At 37.7% G+C, this 13,583-nt stretch overlaps 1 protein-coding gene across 1 annotated transcript in view; it reads right to left on the bottom strand.

Moving 5' to 3' along the window:
- The window catches only part of LOC128863528 (uncharacterized), a 43,884-nt gene extending 37,406 nt beyond the window's left edge, over positions 1 to 6,478 (bottom strand). Inside the window, exon 1 of the mRNA XM_054102735.1 lies at positions 6,308 to 6,478. The gene's annotated coding sequence lies outside the window, so the exon portion shown is untranslated. The remainder of the gene's footprint in view (positions 1 to 6,307) is intronic.
- Positions 6,479 to 13,583: the final 7,105 nt, after the last annotated feature.

Below are 13,583 nucleotides of genomic sequence, written 5' to 3'. Positions count from 1 at the left end.
TTTTTTTAAATGTTGCTAAAGTCAAGTCGAAAGCTGATGTATTAATGCTTTGTTTTTATTTTTGTAAAATAAAGCAATTGACTGGCAAAAAAAATTTATTGAAAATCATCATTTTTGCGGGCCTCTGATTACCCTTAACCCCTTCAACCATTTGTAATAACTTGCCAAACCGTCTCCTTCTTCTTGATTGGCACGACAACCGCTCACGCGATTTTGCCCTAAGCCTAATTGAACACAAATATCAACCCGACTTGCCATTCTCAGCTGTCGAATCATAGTTATCGATGTCGATATTTCTCAGGCAGCTAATACAAAAATGCATCCGATACTTCGGTGCACATTTCATGCTTAAAAATTAAATAAATGCGACCTACGAGATAAAATTCATAAAAAAAATTACAGAATTACCCAAAAATTTAAAATTTCATTTTTTTTATTTCGATTGTTGCAACCCGATTTGAAATTTGTGACACAGTGTAATTGCATAGAGATGCTCGAAGTTACACAAAAACGAAAATTTCTCACATTTACAAGGAATAAGGCATCGAGCGCAGGAATATTTGTAGAAACAGTTTTGTGGGTTCCCAGTTTTTGCATTTTTCTTGAAACATAAATTTGAGGTTAACGAAACAGAGGTGACTTTTTTGGAAAATTTTACTAATTGTATTAGGCTGTAGACAATAAATAAATAAATAAATATTAGAGCAAAAAAAAACAAAAAAATTTGAATTGACGTAAGCCACATACAAGTGCACATTCGAAAACTTTATATCTTTCGTGCATTTTTTCACGCATTAATTTTTAATTTTTTTTTATTTTCTACAACGCACTTTACTGTTATTTACGCTGCTAAACATTCTTGCTCGTTTTTTTTTCGTTTTCCTTCTTGATTGGCGGTAGACATTTTTATTACACAATTAAAAGCGAGGCATACAAAAACAAAGAGGCTAGAAAACAGCATAGAAGCACAGTGGGAAGTTGGAATCACCTCATTAGCTATGCAAACTATTTGCATATTTACTTCTAGCTTTTTACTATTTGTTCGTAATCGTAAAAGTTATTTAAATTTTTCAAAAACCTGTTCGATGAATTGTCACAAGCAGTTGTATGTTTGCTTATATTATTGTTTTGTTGGAATATTTTACTGTTCCACTAACAAAAGAAAATAGTAACGCCTAAGGCATTGTGCAGTCTGTGAACGAAACACCGTGAATTTGGACAATAAAATAAAAAATATTTACGCTTCAATTCAATTTATTGTGTCACCTTCAAACTAGGCAGCTGTCGAAATGATATCAATAATCCAGTCGTCAGAATCGATTTCAGTACTAGCGGGGAATTCCATTTTATGTCTTCTATCAATTTAGCGTCGACGCCTCGAAGAGTTAAGGCGTGTTTTGGAAAGGGAAAAAGGTCCGAGGAACCGGAGCTCACAATAATAAAGGGTCCTTCAAAAGTGACGCCAAGGTGTCAGTAGTGAATAATTCCTAGACGATACCTTTTTTATAAGTCATCTTTGACATTTGCCAAGTAGACAGACGCACATCTTAACACGATGGAACAACGCTTTAAGACTATTGAAACTTATTATGAAAACTGGCAATCTTTAAGAACAACATAACGCCAAATTCCTTACATTTTTTGGTAGAAATGATCTTCAAATGAGTCGACAATTCAATGGTTGGTATACAGGGTCCAGCACTCGAAGTGTAACAAAGGCCATACATTTAGTTTGGAAAATTACTTTTAGTCAATGCAAAGTAAAAAATTTGTGAAAATAATACAAAATTAAGAATCAATTTAATTTTGCTCGATATGGCCACCTTTTGCCTTGACTATGGTATTGGGACGGTTCAGAAACGAATCGCAACCTGCCCGAAAGTGACTCGCAGGTATTTTGGCCCACTCGCAGACAATGGCTTTTTTCAGCGACTCGAGACTGGTGAATCTTTTAGTTCGGACCTTGCTCTCCAAAATAGCCCAAAGAGAATAATCCATCGGATTCGCGTCTGGTGAATTTGAGAGCCATTGTGTGGACGTTATGAAGTTCGGAACGTTGTTTGGTTGAGCTTTGTGAGACGGTGCCGAGCCCTGTTAAAACGCCCATGGTCTGCCACCGAAATGTTTATCTGCCCACAGCTTCAAAGCAACCTCCAGAATACTTTCCCAATAATATTAGCGCCCATCTTTGGTCACAGCGGCCCAAACCATTAAGTGTGGCAGGTGCTGCCTCCTGATGGCCATTCGATGACCCAAATTCTCGTGTGAACAGTCGGTCAAATAAACCCTATCGTTTTGGGAGAAAAATGTTCTTGTCAGAAAACACAAGGTTTGGAAATTGGCCGCTTTCGGCCATCGAAACAACTCCTTCGCTCTCTCAACTCTGACTTGTTGTTGCTTTGGTGTGAGATCATGCGCCTTTTGGATCTTGTAAGGCTTGACTTTGCGATCATTTTTCAGTATGCGGCGGATGCTACGGTCAGATATTTTCAGTTCTTTCGCCATTTGATTGGCATTTCGTCGGGGATTTCGCTTAAGACGCTTCTTTAGTTTTTGGATGCGTTTCATTTACGTTTCAGGATGCTACCAGTATCATTTTAACGAGTAATGGTGCGATAAACAAAAACTTTAGTTACTTTAAGGTGCTCCAGCTCACGAACAATCGCCGGTTGTGATTTTCTAGCCAAATATAATAAAATCACATTTTATCGTTTGAAATTCATTACTGATTTTCTTTTTTCGCGTTTACTCTCGACCAAATGCTTCCGCGTACTTGTAAACAATTGTCTGGACTGTTATTTAGCCAACTAACAGACAGCTGATGCCCGTACATCAGCTGCGTTTGCGGTCTGAAGTTGGTTACACTTCGAGTGCCGGACCCTGTATAGTCGTACGTTCTCATACATACATACATACTTCAAAGGGGTCAATATATATGTTGATCTAATAAATATTTTTCGAGAAAACTAGAAAGGTGAACACACCTCGTTTTCGTTTCTTTTTTTTTGTTTTGGTTTAGGAGCCTTGTCATTTCTATTACCGCAAAGTCGCTTGCTGTTACTCGAATTATTATAAAAAATATATATAAAGCAAGTAACTTAATTTTAAGGCGGCTGCGGTAGTCGAATGGATTGGTGTGTGACTACCATTCGGGAGTGGGTAGGTTCAAATCTCCGTTCAAGAAAGAGCAAAATGATATTGTGGAAAAAGTTTTTCTAAAAGCGGTCGCCCCAGGGAGTGTATATCTGTCATGAAAAATCTCCTCATAAAAAATATCAGCTGTTCGGAGTCGGCTTGAAACTGTAGATATCTCGATTTGTGGAACAACATCAAGACGTACACCACAAATATGAGGAGGAGCGCGGCCAAACACCTAACAGAAGAGTATGCGGCGATTATTTATATTAAGTATTTTATCTACAAAAAAAAAAAAAAACAACAATTTTCCCACTTTGAAAAAAGCTATTAAATATTAAATCTTAAATCTTAAAGAATTTATTTGCAAAACCCGAAAACCAAACACTTAATTTTTTTAGTTTTAAATGGAACTCTGCATTAAACATTTTTTTATACATTCTGTCAAAAAACTATCGGGAATTGTTCATTTAAAAAGCGCGCGTTGCACATAAGTCTAATTTTTTTTTTGCTGGAATATTGGTACAACTGTCCACTATAGTGTCGCAGAGTTTGAGCGCGATCTGTCCATTAGCTCGTTTTTGGCATTTAATTATATCAGTCAACCGCAGGTGTGCTCTGCAATTTTCACTATGGATAAAAATATCGAACAAAGAATTTATCTTAAATTTTGTGTTTTGAACGGGATTTCGTATGCCGAATCGTTAGAAGTGTGGCAGAAAGCCTATGACGAGTGGGCTTTATCAAAAAAGCGGGTCTACGAGTGGTGCAAGGCTTTTGCAGAGGGCCGTGAAGACGTGGAAGGTTTGCCGCGATCTGGTCGCCCATCAACGTCTTCAACGGATGAAAACGTCGACAAAGACAAGGAAATGGTGCTGGAAAATTATCATTTAAGTTTAAGGGAGGTAGCTCATGACCTTAACGAATCGATTCGCAACATTTTACACCACCAATTGGTCATGACACGCTTGACTGCTCGACTCGTTCCAAGAGAGTTGAATTTCTTTCAGAAAATTCATCGGAATAAGGAGGCTGAAGATATGCTTGAGCAAGTGAATTCGGACCCAACGTTTATTCAGCGCATCTTAGCAGGTGATGAGACATGGGTATATGAGTTTGACATGCAAACCGATCAACAGGCGGCTGAATGGCGCTATCCACATGAACCAAAAGCCAAAAAAACACGTCAAAGTCGGTCAAAAGTGAAAGTAATGGAACTCGTTTTCTTTGATTATCATTGAGTAGTGCATTCATTCCAAATGGTTCTAGGGTAAATAAATAATATTATTTGGAAGTTATGCGATGTTTGCGCGAGTATGTGCGTAGCACACGGCCCAATTTGTGGAAAGAAAACTCCTTGATCTTGCACCATGATTACGCACCGTCTCACAAGGCCCATATTGCGAACACTTTTTCGACCAAAAACTCGACAAATATCATCGAACAACCATCGGATTTAGCACCCTGTGACTTTTTCCCAAAACTTAAATTGCCACTCAGCGGACACCGCTTTGAATCGATAGAGGCCATTACGCAGAATTCGCTGAAGGTCTCTTTAAAGGTGCGCGCTTAAAAGGTGCTTTGATGGCTGGACTAATCATTGGCATATGTGTATTGCTTCGAATGGAGCCTATTTTGAAGGCGACAAAACAAAATGTTGATAATTAAACAATTATTTTGCCTTTTATTGAACAATTCCCGGTATTTTTTTGACAGAATGTATTTTTGTTTGTTTGCTTATTCGTCTTAACAGTTTATGCTCTCAGATCAAAACCACGGCTTCTCCTAACTCTAATAAAAAAAATTTATTATTTAATAAAATTTGTCTTAAAAAAATGTTTGCTTTTGTAAAGTAGGCAATAATAGTTTAAATATTGCATAAAAAAAATCCAAATTTAATGCTTAGTTAAAAGGCATCAATCAAGTCGACTAAAGAGATTACCCGCAGCTAAGTAAACCATTTTTTTCTTTTGTCACTATTTATTTTCTTCTTTTGCTTGCTGATTATGCATGTATTTATCTGTCAATAGCTAACACATTTAGCAAAGGAAAATCACTCTGTGATTCACTTTAAAGAATTTTAATAACTAAAAATAGCGAATGCGAGTAGCTGCAGCTCACGAGCTCAAGAAAGATAACCTCTTAATGGATCACAGCGGCCAGACAAACAATAAGAAATATAAAACAATAGACTTCGTGCATACATACATATATATGTACATGCAGGCACACATATAAGCGAAAACATTGATATGTATTTTTTGAACTTAAGCCGCAATGTCAAGTTCTGCAAGTTGGGCAGAAAATCTTAATTGAATGATGAACTCTAAGACTGAGCTCTATAAAAAATTGATAAGACTGAAGTGCACTTGAAATTTAGATTTTAATTGCTTTTTTTGCTAATTTTGATTGCGATTTGCAATGATAGCATTTTATTTATTATAAAAGTCATTATCGTAGGTAGCTGAGTGGTTGAGTGGCTTTCACTAGGCTACCATTTGATGCCCACTGTGGACACAGGAAGCATCGAATGATGGAAAAAGTAAATTTTTGCCTTGAAAAAGCTTTCCATGAATAATTAAAAAAAAATGTAATAAAAAGTAAAACTAAAATAAAAAAAATTAAAACTAAAAAAAAAAAACAAAAACTAAAAAAGTAAAACTAAAAACAAAAAAATAAAAAAAAACAAAAATAAAAAAATAAAACATAAAAAAAACAAAAATAAATAAAAAATAAAAACTTTACGCTATTCCATTTTTAGGATGTGCTCCCGAAAAAATATCTAACTAAGGGGCTTAAGCGCCAATTATATAAAATAATTAATTATGTCTAGAAAAATGTATATGTAATAGGATAGTTCACAACTAAGTGCAAATAAACTGGCAATATGGAATTTTAAGAATGCCCTAGCAACACAATAACTAAAATATATAAATATTAAACTGTAAATATTTGCATCATAATTTGCATTCAACTGCGAACTACCCTGATATAAAAATATATATTTTTCTATAAACTCAAGTGAAATGCATTTGAATCGTTTATTAATCAGCATTTAATTTATACTTATACAAATATTTTTTTTATTTTTTCATGCTCTTCAGAAAAAACACTTTCATCACTAAATAAATATTTTTTTTTATTTTTATTTTTGCTCACTCATGGCACCAACCTGTTGCACTTCAATATTTACAAAATTCAATTCTCCACACTTTTATTTTTTTTTGTGCTTATTTGCACATTTACCCCCTTTATTTAAGTTTTATTTATTTACGAGCACTTAAACACGAATTAACGTCCGTACACGCGCACGTCTCAGACGAAACTGAACTTGTAAATGTTTTTAAAAAATCAAATTTGAATTTTAAATAAAAGTTTTCTTTTTTTTTTGTTTTTTTATGTGAATTAAAACCAGCGCACACAGCACATTCACATGAACGCAAGCGAATACAACAACAACGTTGACTGATTTGCTCATAGTCAACTCACTGAAAACTAGTAAGTAAGTATATTCACACTTGGGAGATGGGCATACACGATCACAATACAAATATGTAACGATACAAATAAGTAAACGATCGCCAACAACAATGAAATGTGTAATATGGTAGGAGAAGTGTAAGAGAATTGTAAGGAATGCCGCCACCAATGGCATGGTTGATTGGCGTTCGAAAAGAGCGAGCGCGAGAGAGAGATAGGAGAATGTAAGCTAATCGATTGATTGCGACTCTCACATCAGATGCCACTAGCAGAGCTTGAGCAGATGAATGAGCACTGTTGCCGGCTTATGTAATTACACCAAGCTGGGAAAGCAGAGAAAAAAAAACAATACAACAATAATTAAATTAGCATACCCACATACTAGTCATAGAGTAGACACGCACATACATGTCCTGCAGGAAAATTTTGAAATGCACCTTATTCTATTTTAACAAGAGTTAAAAAGATAAAAAATAATTTTTTTTCACGAAATTTTTTGTTTTAATGCGGTTTTCAATATTTTACCATTTTTTCTTGAATCTCATAGAGCAAATAGTGTGAGATTTTTCGGCGCATGTACGAAGCGTTTAACTTAGACTCAGCAAAATTCGCTGAGACTCGGTAGACGTTGCGCTCGCCGTTTAATAATTTATTTCTTATAATATATTTAACGAATTAAAATGTGTAAGCTTGAAATAAATTCTTAAATAAACTTAAAAAAAAAAATTGTTATATCACTTAATTCTCTTTTTAAACGAATTTTTTTGGAACGTATCTATCAAATTACAAATATTTATTTTGTTCACTGGCAGGTGGTAGAACCAAGCAGCAACATTAAAAAGACTAACTTCGAAGAATAAGATTTCAAGCTGTACATAAACATATCCTAGGACAGTGTATTTCGCAACCAAATGAAAATAACGGGACTTCAGTCAACTCTTGTCCTGCCCCACTCTTCACCACATTATCGCCGGAAATCAAATTAGAAAGTTAATATGAAAGTCAGTGGTACGAAAATTCAAGCGTGCGATAAACATTAATTTCTGTTAGTCAGACCCTCTCTCTTTTCCAGCGTCCTAAAACAAACTATGAGCGAAGAACAAAAGTCCTAATCCTTGGCCGGCGGCTATTAAGGCCGATCCTCTAGTTCCATTTGTTGTATACGAAAAAAAATCTTGTTCAACTGATTGTCTGTTTTGATGGCTCACTTTTTGACTTCTTACGAAGGTAATGTTTTTATTTACTAAACAGATGTTTTTTTTTTAATACGATTTTAGCATAAACGAGGAATTCCATTTTATTTCTTCTATAGACTGAAATTCAACGCTTCGAAGAGTTAAGGTGAGCTTTGGAGAGAGAAAAAGGTGAACTGGAGCCCGAGTGGTTAGAAACGCATTCACAACAATAGTTTTGTGAGTTAGTGCGATTAAGTGGTGCAAAATCAGTAAATTGTCCAGCTACAACGTTGACCATTTTCGATGAATTCGCTTTCACAAATGCCGGATAAGATTTCAATTCTTTCCCTAGTATTCCTCTTTCAGCATTTATTAATGATGCTTTTTTTTAAATTTAACTTGTCCTAGCACACCAGTGACCATTCGCAGTATTTTTGATTGCGCTCGTTGAATAATTTCGATATTGCTGTTGCTTGCGTGGCGCCATAGTTCAGGCTGATGCGTCCAGATTGGCTGTCGTATGGTGATAAAAAGCAGAACTTTGCACGCCAAGCCAAAGTGATAGCACTAGACCAACAACAACATTCTGTATATTGGACAAAAGAAAATAGAACAGAAAAAGGAAAGGACGAAGTGCGTTGAACAGCCGACATGCATTTGAAGCTGGAAGCATACGATGATAATGCAAATGGAACGGCTTTTCGTCATTTCATTTTGCGCTTGCATCTGAATGTATACGACGAAAGAAAAATATAACAAATCAGCTGGTCAATCGATGCACATTTTATAGTTTCGCCTTGCTCCAAGCAGAGCAGCCAGCAAGAGTTAATCCTATGATAAAATCTACGATACTACGGAACGGAACGGTGATGAGAATTCATTTACATGGGGCTCTCATTAGCTTCATCGTGTCAGCTGAGACGAGCCTGCTTTTACGTTGGTAACTGTGAATACCATTAATCATCCAGGGGCAACTACTGTCTCAAGGTGACAACTATTGTCTATCTTGCCCACTTTGTTATCATAAATGCTGCAACTTCTCAGCTTAGTAGTAAATAATAATCCCAGAAATTAATAATTTTACTATTAATAAGACAAATTAACTTCGAGCAATTTAACGCGACACTCGAAAAACTTTGTTTCTTTATTATTTATAACCCAATTCGCCTTGGAAATAAGTACTTGTGCCACTTGTGCCCAAAAAGCAAAAACAAATTACATGTAACTTTGTGCTTTTGCTCTTCTGCTATCCCCTTGAATAGATTCGCCTTGTACTGTCTTTTAGGTTTCGCTGAATTTTCTTAGTGTCGATGTGCTTTCGCCAAGCCGGTTCCTCTTCCAGATGGACTCCAAGTAAGTGACACAGTCACTCTCCAGAATTGATTTTCCTGGACAGCGCTGAACCAATTCATAAATTACTGACTTCCATAAAGAACTAAAGCTAAGTGGATATGGTTGCGAACACACTAGAAACTCACCAGTTCGAAATGAATAAATTTTCCAGCAGGGTATGCATAAGCGAGATTATTTAAAACTTATAGCATCGAATCAACTAAATAATTCCTGACAAACTGACAAAATCAATTGATGGGATAGAATATATTGCTGGCTTAAAAGTTGTGTACGTTACCAGTCAGCCCAGCATTTGCTAAAAAAGAGAGTTTTGTTGGATTAAAGAGCAGAGTGCATGGGATAGTCACCTCTACTGCAACTAGTCACTGTAGCCAAAAGCATATCAATAAATATTCATGGCATGTAAGCTATTGTTAAGTAAAATGTTAGAACAGGTTTTAAATGACAAAGGCTTAAGGCCTAGGCACGGTCAAATCGGCGTCAAATTTGTTATACCTGGTTTAGTGAAGTGTGAAGTATTCTGTGCCAGTATTTGGCAGACTATTAAGCAAGCGCACGATGCAGCCGAGTTTTACAATTATTTATTTCTCATTCATGCCGAATTAGGTTAAACTCTTCTTTTACACGCCCAGATTATCGTATCTTGGAGTGATACTTGACTCCAAACTCCATTGGAGGCTATACATTGAAAATTGGGTAAAGAAGACCAGTATAGCCTTCTACTCCTGCAAATCTATGTTCGGTAAAAACTGGGGACTCAAGCCACAGGTCGTGCTGTGGATGTACAAAGCAGTAGTTTTGCCAATTTTAACGTATGGATGCCTAGTTTCGTGGGAAGCTCTTGGGAAGGGCTATAATAACACTAAACTGGGGACTGCATGCATTGGCATGTAAAACTTGCCCCAGTGCTGCGCTGAATGTCCTTTTGTACTTACTTCCCATCAACTTTTATGTTATTTCCATCGCAGCTCAAAGTGCAACCAGGTTAAAGGAGATTGACCTCTGGAGGCAATCTCTCAAGGGACATGGTAACATTTTCGGGCAGGTAACACCGTATTTCTCCGAACTTCGAACAGATCTCTCTATACGCAAGTTAGAGTTTGAGGGTCGTGCTACGGCAATCTTTCCAAATAGGCAGGATTGGATCGAGGAGAAAATCTGCACCGAAGCTTGTACCTCTGTCTTCACTGACGGTTCCAAGATGGTATTGGGAGTCGGTGCAGGGGTTGTATCTAAGTGAGCCAGGGAGATATTAACATTTTCTCCAATAGTCAAGCCGCGATCAAGGCTCTGACAACGCCATGGTGCAGAACGAAATTAGTAAACTCCTGTAAGGAGGAGATCAAATCTCTTGGGTGTGGAGGTAACATTTCTCTAATCTGGGTTCCAGGGCATAGAAACATAGAGGAATATGAAATTGGTAATAACCTTGCCAGGAAGGGGACTGAATTGGCCTCAGAGACCTCCTACCCGGTCATCGGCAACCTCCTGATAGTTGTTAAAGGGGAACTGCACATTTCTTCATGTGCTTTTTCGAAAACCCTCTCACTACTTTGGGCTCCTCGTCATTCAATTTCCAAACTCGTAGCCCTGTTTATCGGTCACTGGACGATCGGCACATACGCGGAAAAACTAGGGTTACCATTTAACCCCCATTGCAGAAGCTGTGGGACCTTTCAGAGAAAGAGACTATGGAGCATTTTCTCTGTAAATGTCCGGGTTTGGCAGCTAGACGATAAAGGTCACTGGGCGCTCCTATCTTCGACAGCCTAGGGTAGTACGACAACCTAAACCCCATCAATCTTCTCCATTATATCAATAGCTTTGGCTGGCTGTAGATATCTTTCTGTTGGAGGTCTCATAATGGTATCAAAAAGGCGCTTTAGTGCTACTTGAGAAGTGCCAGACTGGCACTTCAACCATTTCGCCTACCTACCTAATTAAATACTTCTAAGCGTCAGAAGCAGATGGTAAGTCCATTGATAGCAGTAAAGTTGGTATACCAAAGAAAAGAGTTTCGTCTAAGGAACCGAAATGTAAAGGAAATTAATGAGGTATTTAAACAAAGACCATGCAAAGGCGTCATAGTTGAAACTCAATATTGGAGTGCGAGATCATTGACATGGAAGACGTACGTCGAGCAGAAGGTGTCTCGAGTATTAAAAGTCTTCTGTAGGAAGGCGACTATGGTTAATTCCAGAGTAAACCCCCTAAACAGACTGCAGAGAAGTGTGTGTTTGGGTATCACAGATGCTATGAGCACGACATCTGGGGATGCCCTTAATGCCATCCTGAACTTGGAACCTTTAGATCATCAAATTCGAAAGGAAGCTTTGAAGGCAACGTAGAGGCTCACGCTAAACGGAGTCTGGGGAAACGAAGAAAATACTGGCCACTGTCAGATATGCCACCAGTTGTCGAAGCGATACACACTATTCTCGATACCAGCGGACAATTCAGAGCCTTACGTTAGCTGCCGTAAGAAGTATGATGTTCTGATCCCAGTTAGAGATCAACGTCTAAGTCCAGAGAACCAATTAACGGGTTTTCAGCACACTTTCTACACCGACAGATCCAAAACTAGTCATGGTAGCGGATCAGGATGGTACTTAGACGAAGACACCAAGTACTCCTACACGACAGATGGGCACGGGATTCTTAACGCAAGTCTATGCCATCTTGAAATATAGCAAATTGACTAGTTAAGAAAAAGTGGATGGAATTTTTAGGGGCAGTCAAGCTGCACTAAGACCCTTTGTTATTCCACACTGCTCTTCGAAATTAGTCGGTGAATGTAAGACAAAATTGAATAGAACAAAGTTTGTCTAATAAGGAACGAGTTGGCTGATAAACTGGCTAATGAAGGCTGTGCAAGCAAACCACTAGGCCCTCAACCCCTTCTAGGTGTCAATTCTGCAGCGATTCAACTATGGATTGACAACTTCATGAGGTCCACTAATAGAAGACTTTAGTCTGAGTTGGCATCCTGCAGAGTAGTCAAGTGCTTTGTGTAAGAACCAAACAGGAAATTTGCGGCGTTTCTTCTAAAACTTAGTAGGAAAGACCTGACAGTACTGTTGGGTGTAATCACAGGGCACAATGTCTGTGGTCAGCAAAGGACTACCATGGGAATCATTGGCGACACAATATGTCTGTCCTGTCGTGAGAATAGGGACGCTGTCGAGCATTTTCTCTGCAGCTGTTCGGCGTTTTCTAGAATCAGACTTAGGATATTGGGTTGCGATATACTGAGTATGGATAAAGTTTATACTCTTCGTCTTCTGGATTTCTTAAGATTCATGAATTTGTCTAAGAGATTTGTTAAAGAGTGACCTCAAACTAAGTTTTCCGTCTTACCGCCCTCGTTTTATCTTTCCTGTCTCTCACTTCCTTCCACTGTAATCTATGCACGTGTAGTACAATGGTCTTCCTGACTGAGTGCTTGGACTTGTCCAACCTCCACAAATCTAAACTAATCTAATAGTGGGAAATCATTCAACATTTTATTTCCGTCCACACACTGAACGAAGATTAGAACATTTTTAGATTCTTTGATAAGTTTTACGGTCCAATCGAATACTCCACGATCGAAGTGAGACAAATTTCCATTATTTTAGACGCATGAAAGACGCGCTTACCGTAGAAGCTCTAGAGAGTCTCGATTGAACACGTCTCGGAATGCGTGAGACTGCTATCGATGCGTTTGTACTCCAATAATAATCCTCTCTGATCCCAACTGAACATTTACAAATAAGTTTTGTTGTTACACTAAAAAAATGCTTTTGCGTTTCTTTTTTTATTTGCTCCATTTAGTTGTGGATTGCAGAGTGTTAACAATGGAAGTCAGCAAAGAGAGAAAATTGGGAACATTTTACAGTTTTTCTTTCATAAAGACGAAAATGTCAGGCCGCTGAAATTGTGAATCGTGTTTATGGACCTGATCCTGTAACGGCTAATTGCGTGCAATTTTGGGTTTTTTCGATTCCGTCCTGGCATTTTTGATGTTAAGAAAAATGTCGAAAATATCGCTAAAATCACAGAAAAATCGAAGTTAACCGGCTGTAGTCGTAGCGTCGCAAAGGAGCTAAAGATTACCCAAAAATTTTACGTAAAAATTACGACTTCCTTTTTCCCCAAACGTATTTTATGTTTGCGCGTAATTCTCAACTGAACCGTTTTCGAGTGCGAAAAATTATTATTTTAAAATCTTCCGCCATCAGAACCTAAGCCTGCACCTCTTCTTGACTGCAATCCTTTGCGCTGAAGTTCTATCTATCCTCTCTCAATCATAATTTCTTAAGTAGCGGAAAGATGTTCTCATACTGTTAACTTTTCTTCTGTGAGAACAATTTGTGTTAGTGGAGAAGCGCTGGCTTCTCCAAAGTCGAGTAATTGTATGGAGCCTTCGTACAGCGAAGTTGTAGGGGAATTTCCCGCTCC

The sequence above is a fragment of the Anastrepha ludens genome, chromosome 5 (genome assembly GCF_028408465.1).
Source record: "Anastrepha ludens isolate Willacy chromosome 5, idAnaLude1.1, whole genome shotgun sequence".
Lineage (NCBI taxonomy): Eukaryota > Metazoa > Arthropoda > Insecta > Diptera > Tephritidae > Anastrepha > Anastrepha ludens.
Note: the sequence above shows the minus strand (reverse complement) of the source record. Positions and strands in the feature narration are given on the sequence as shown.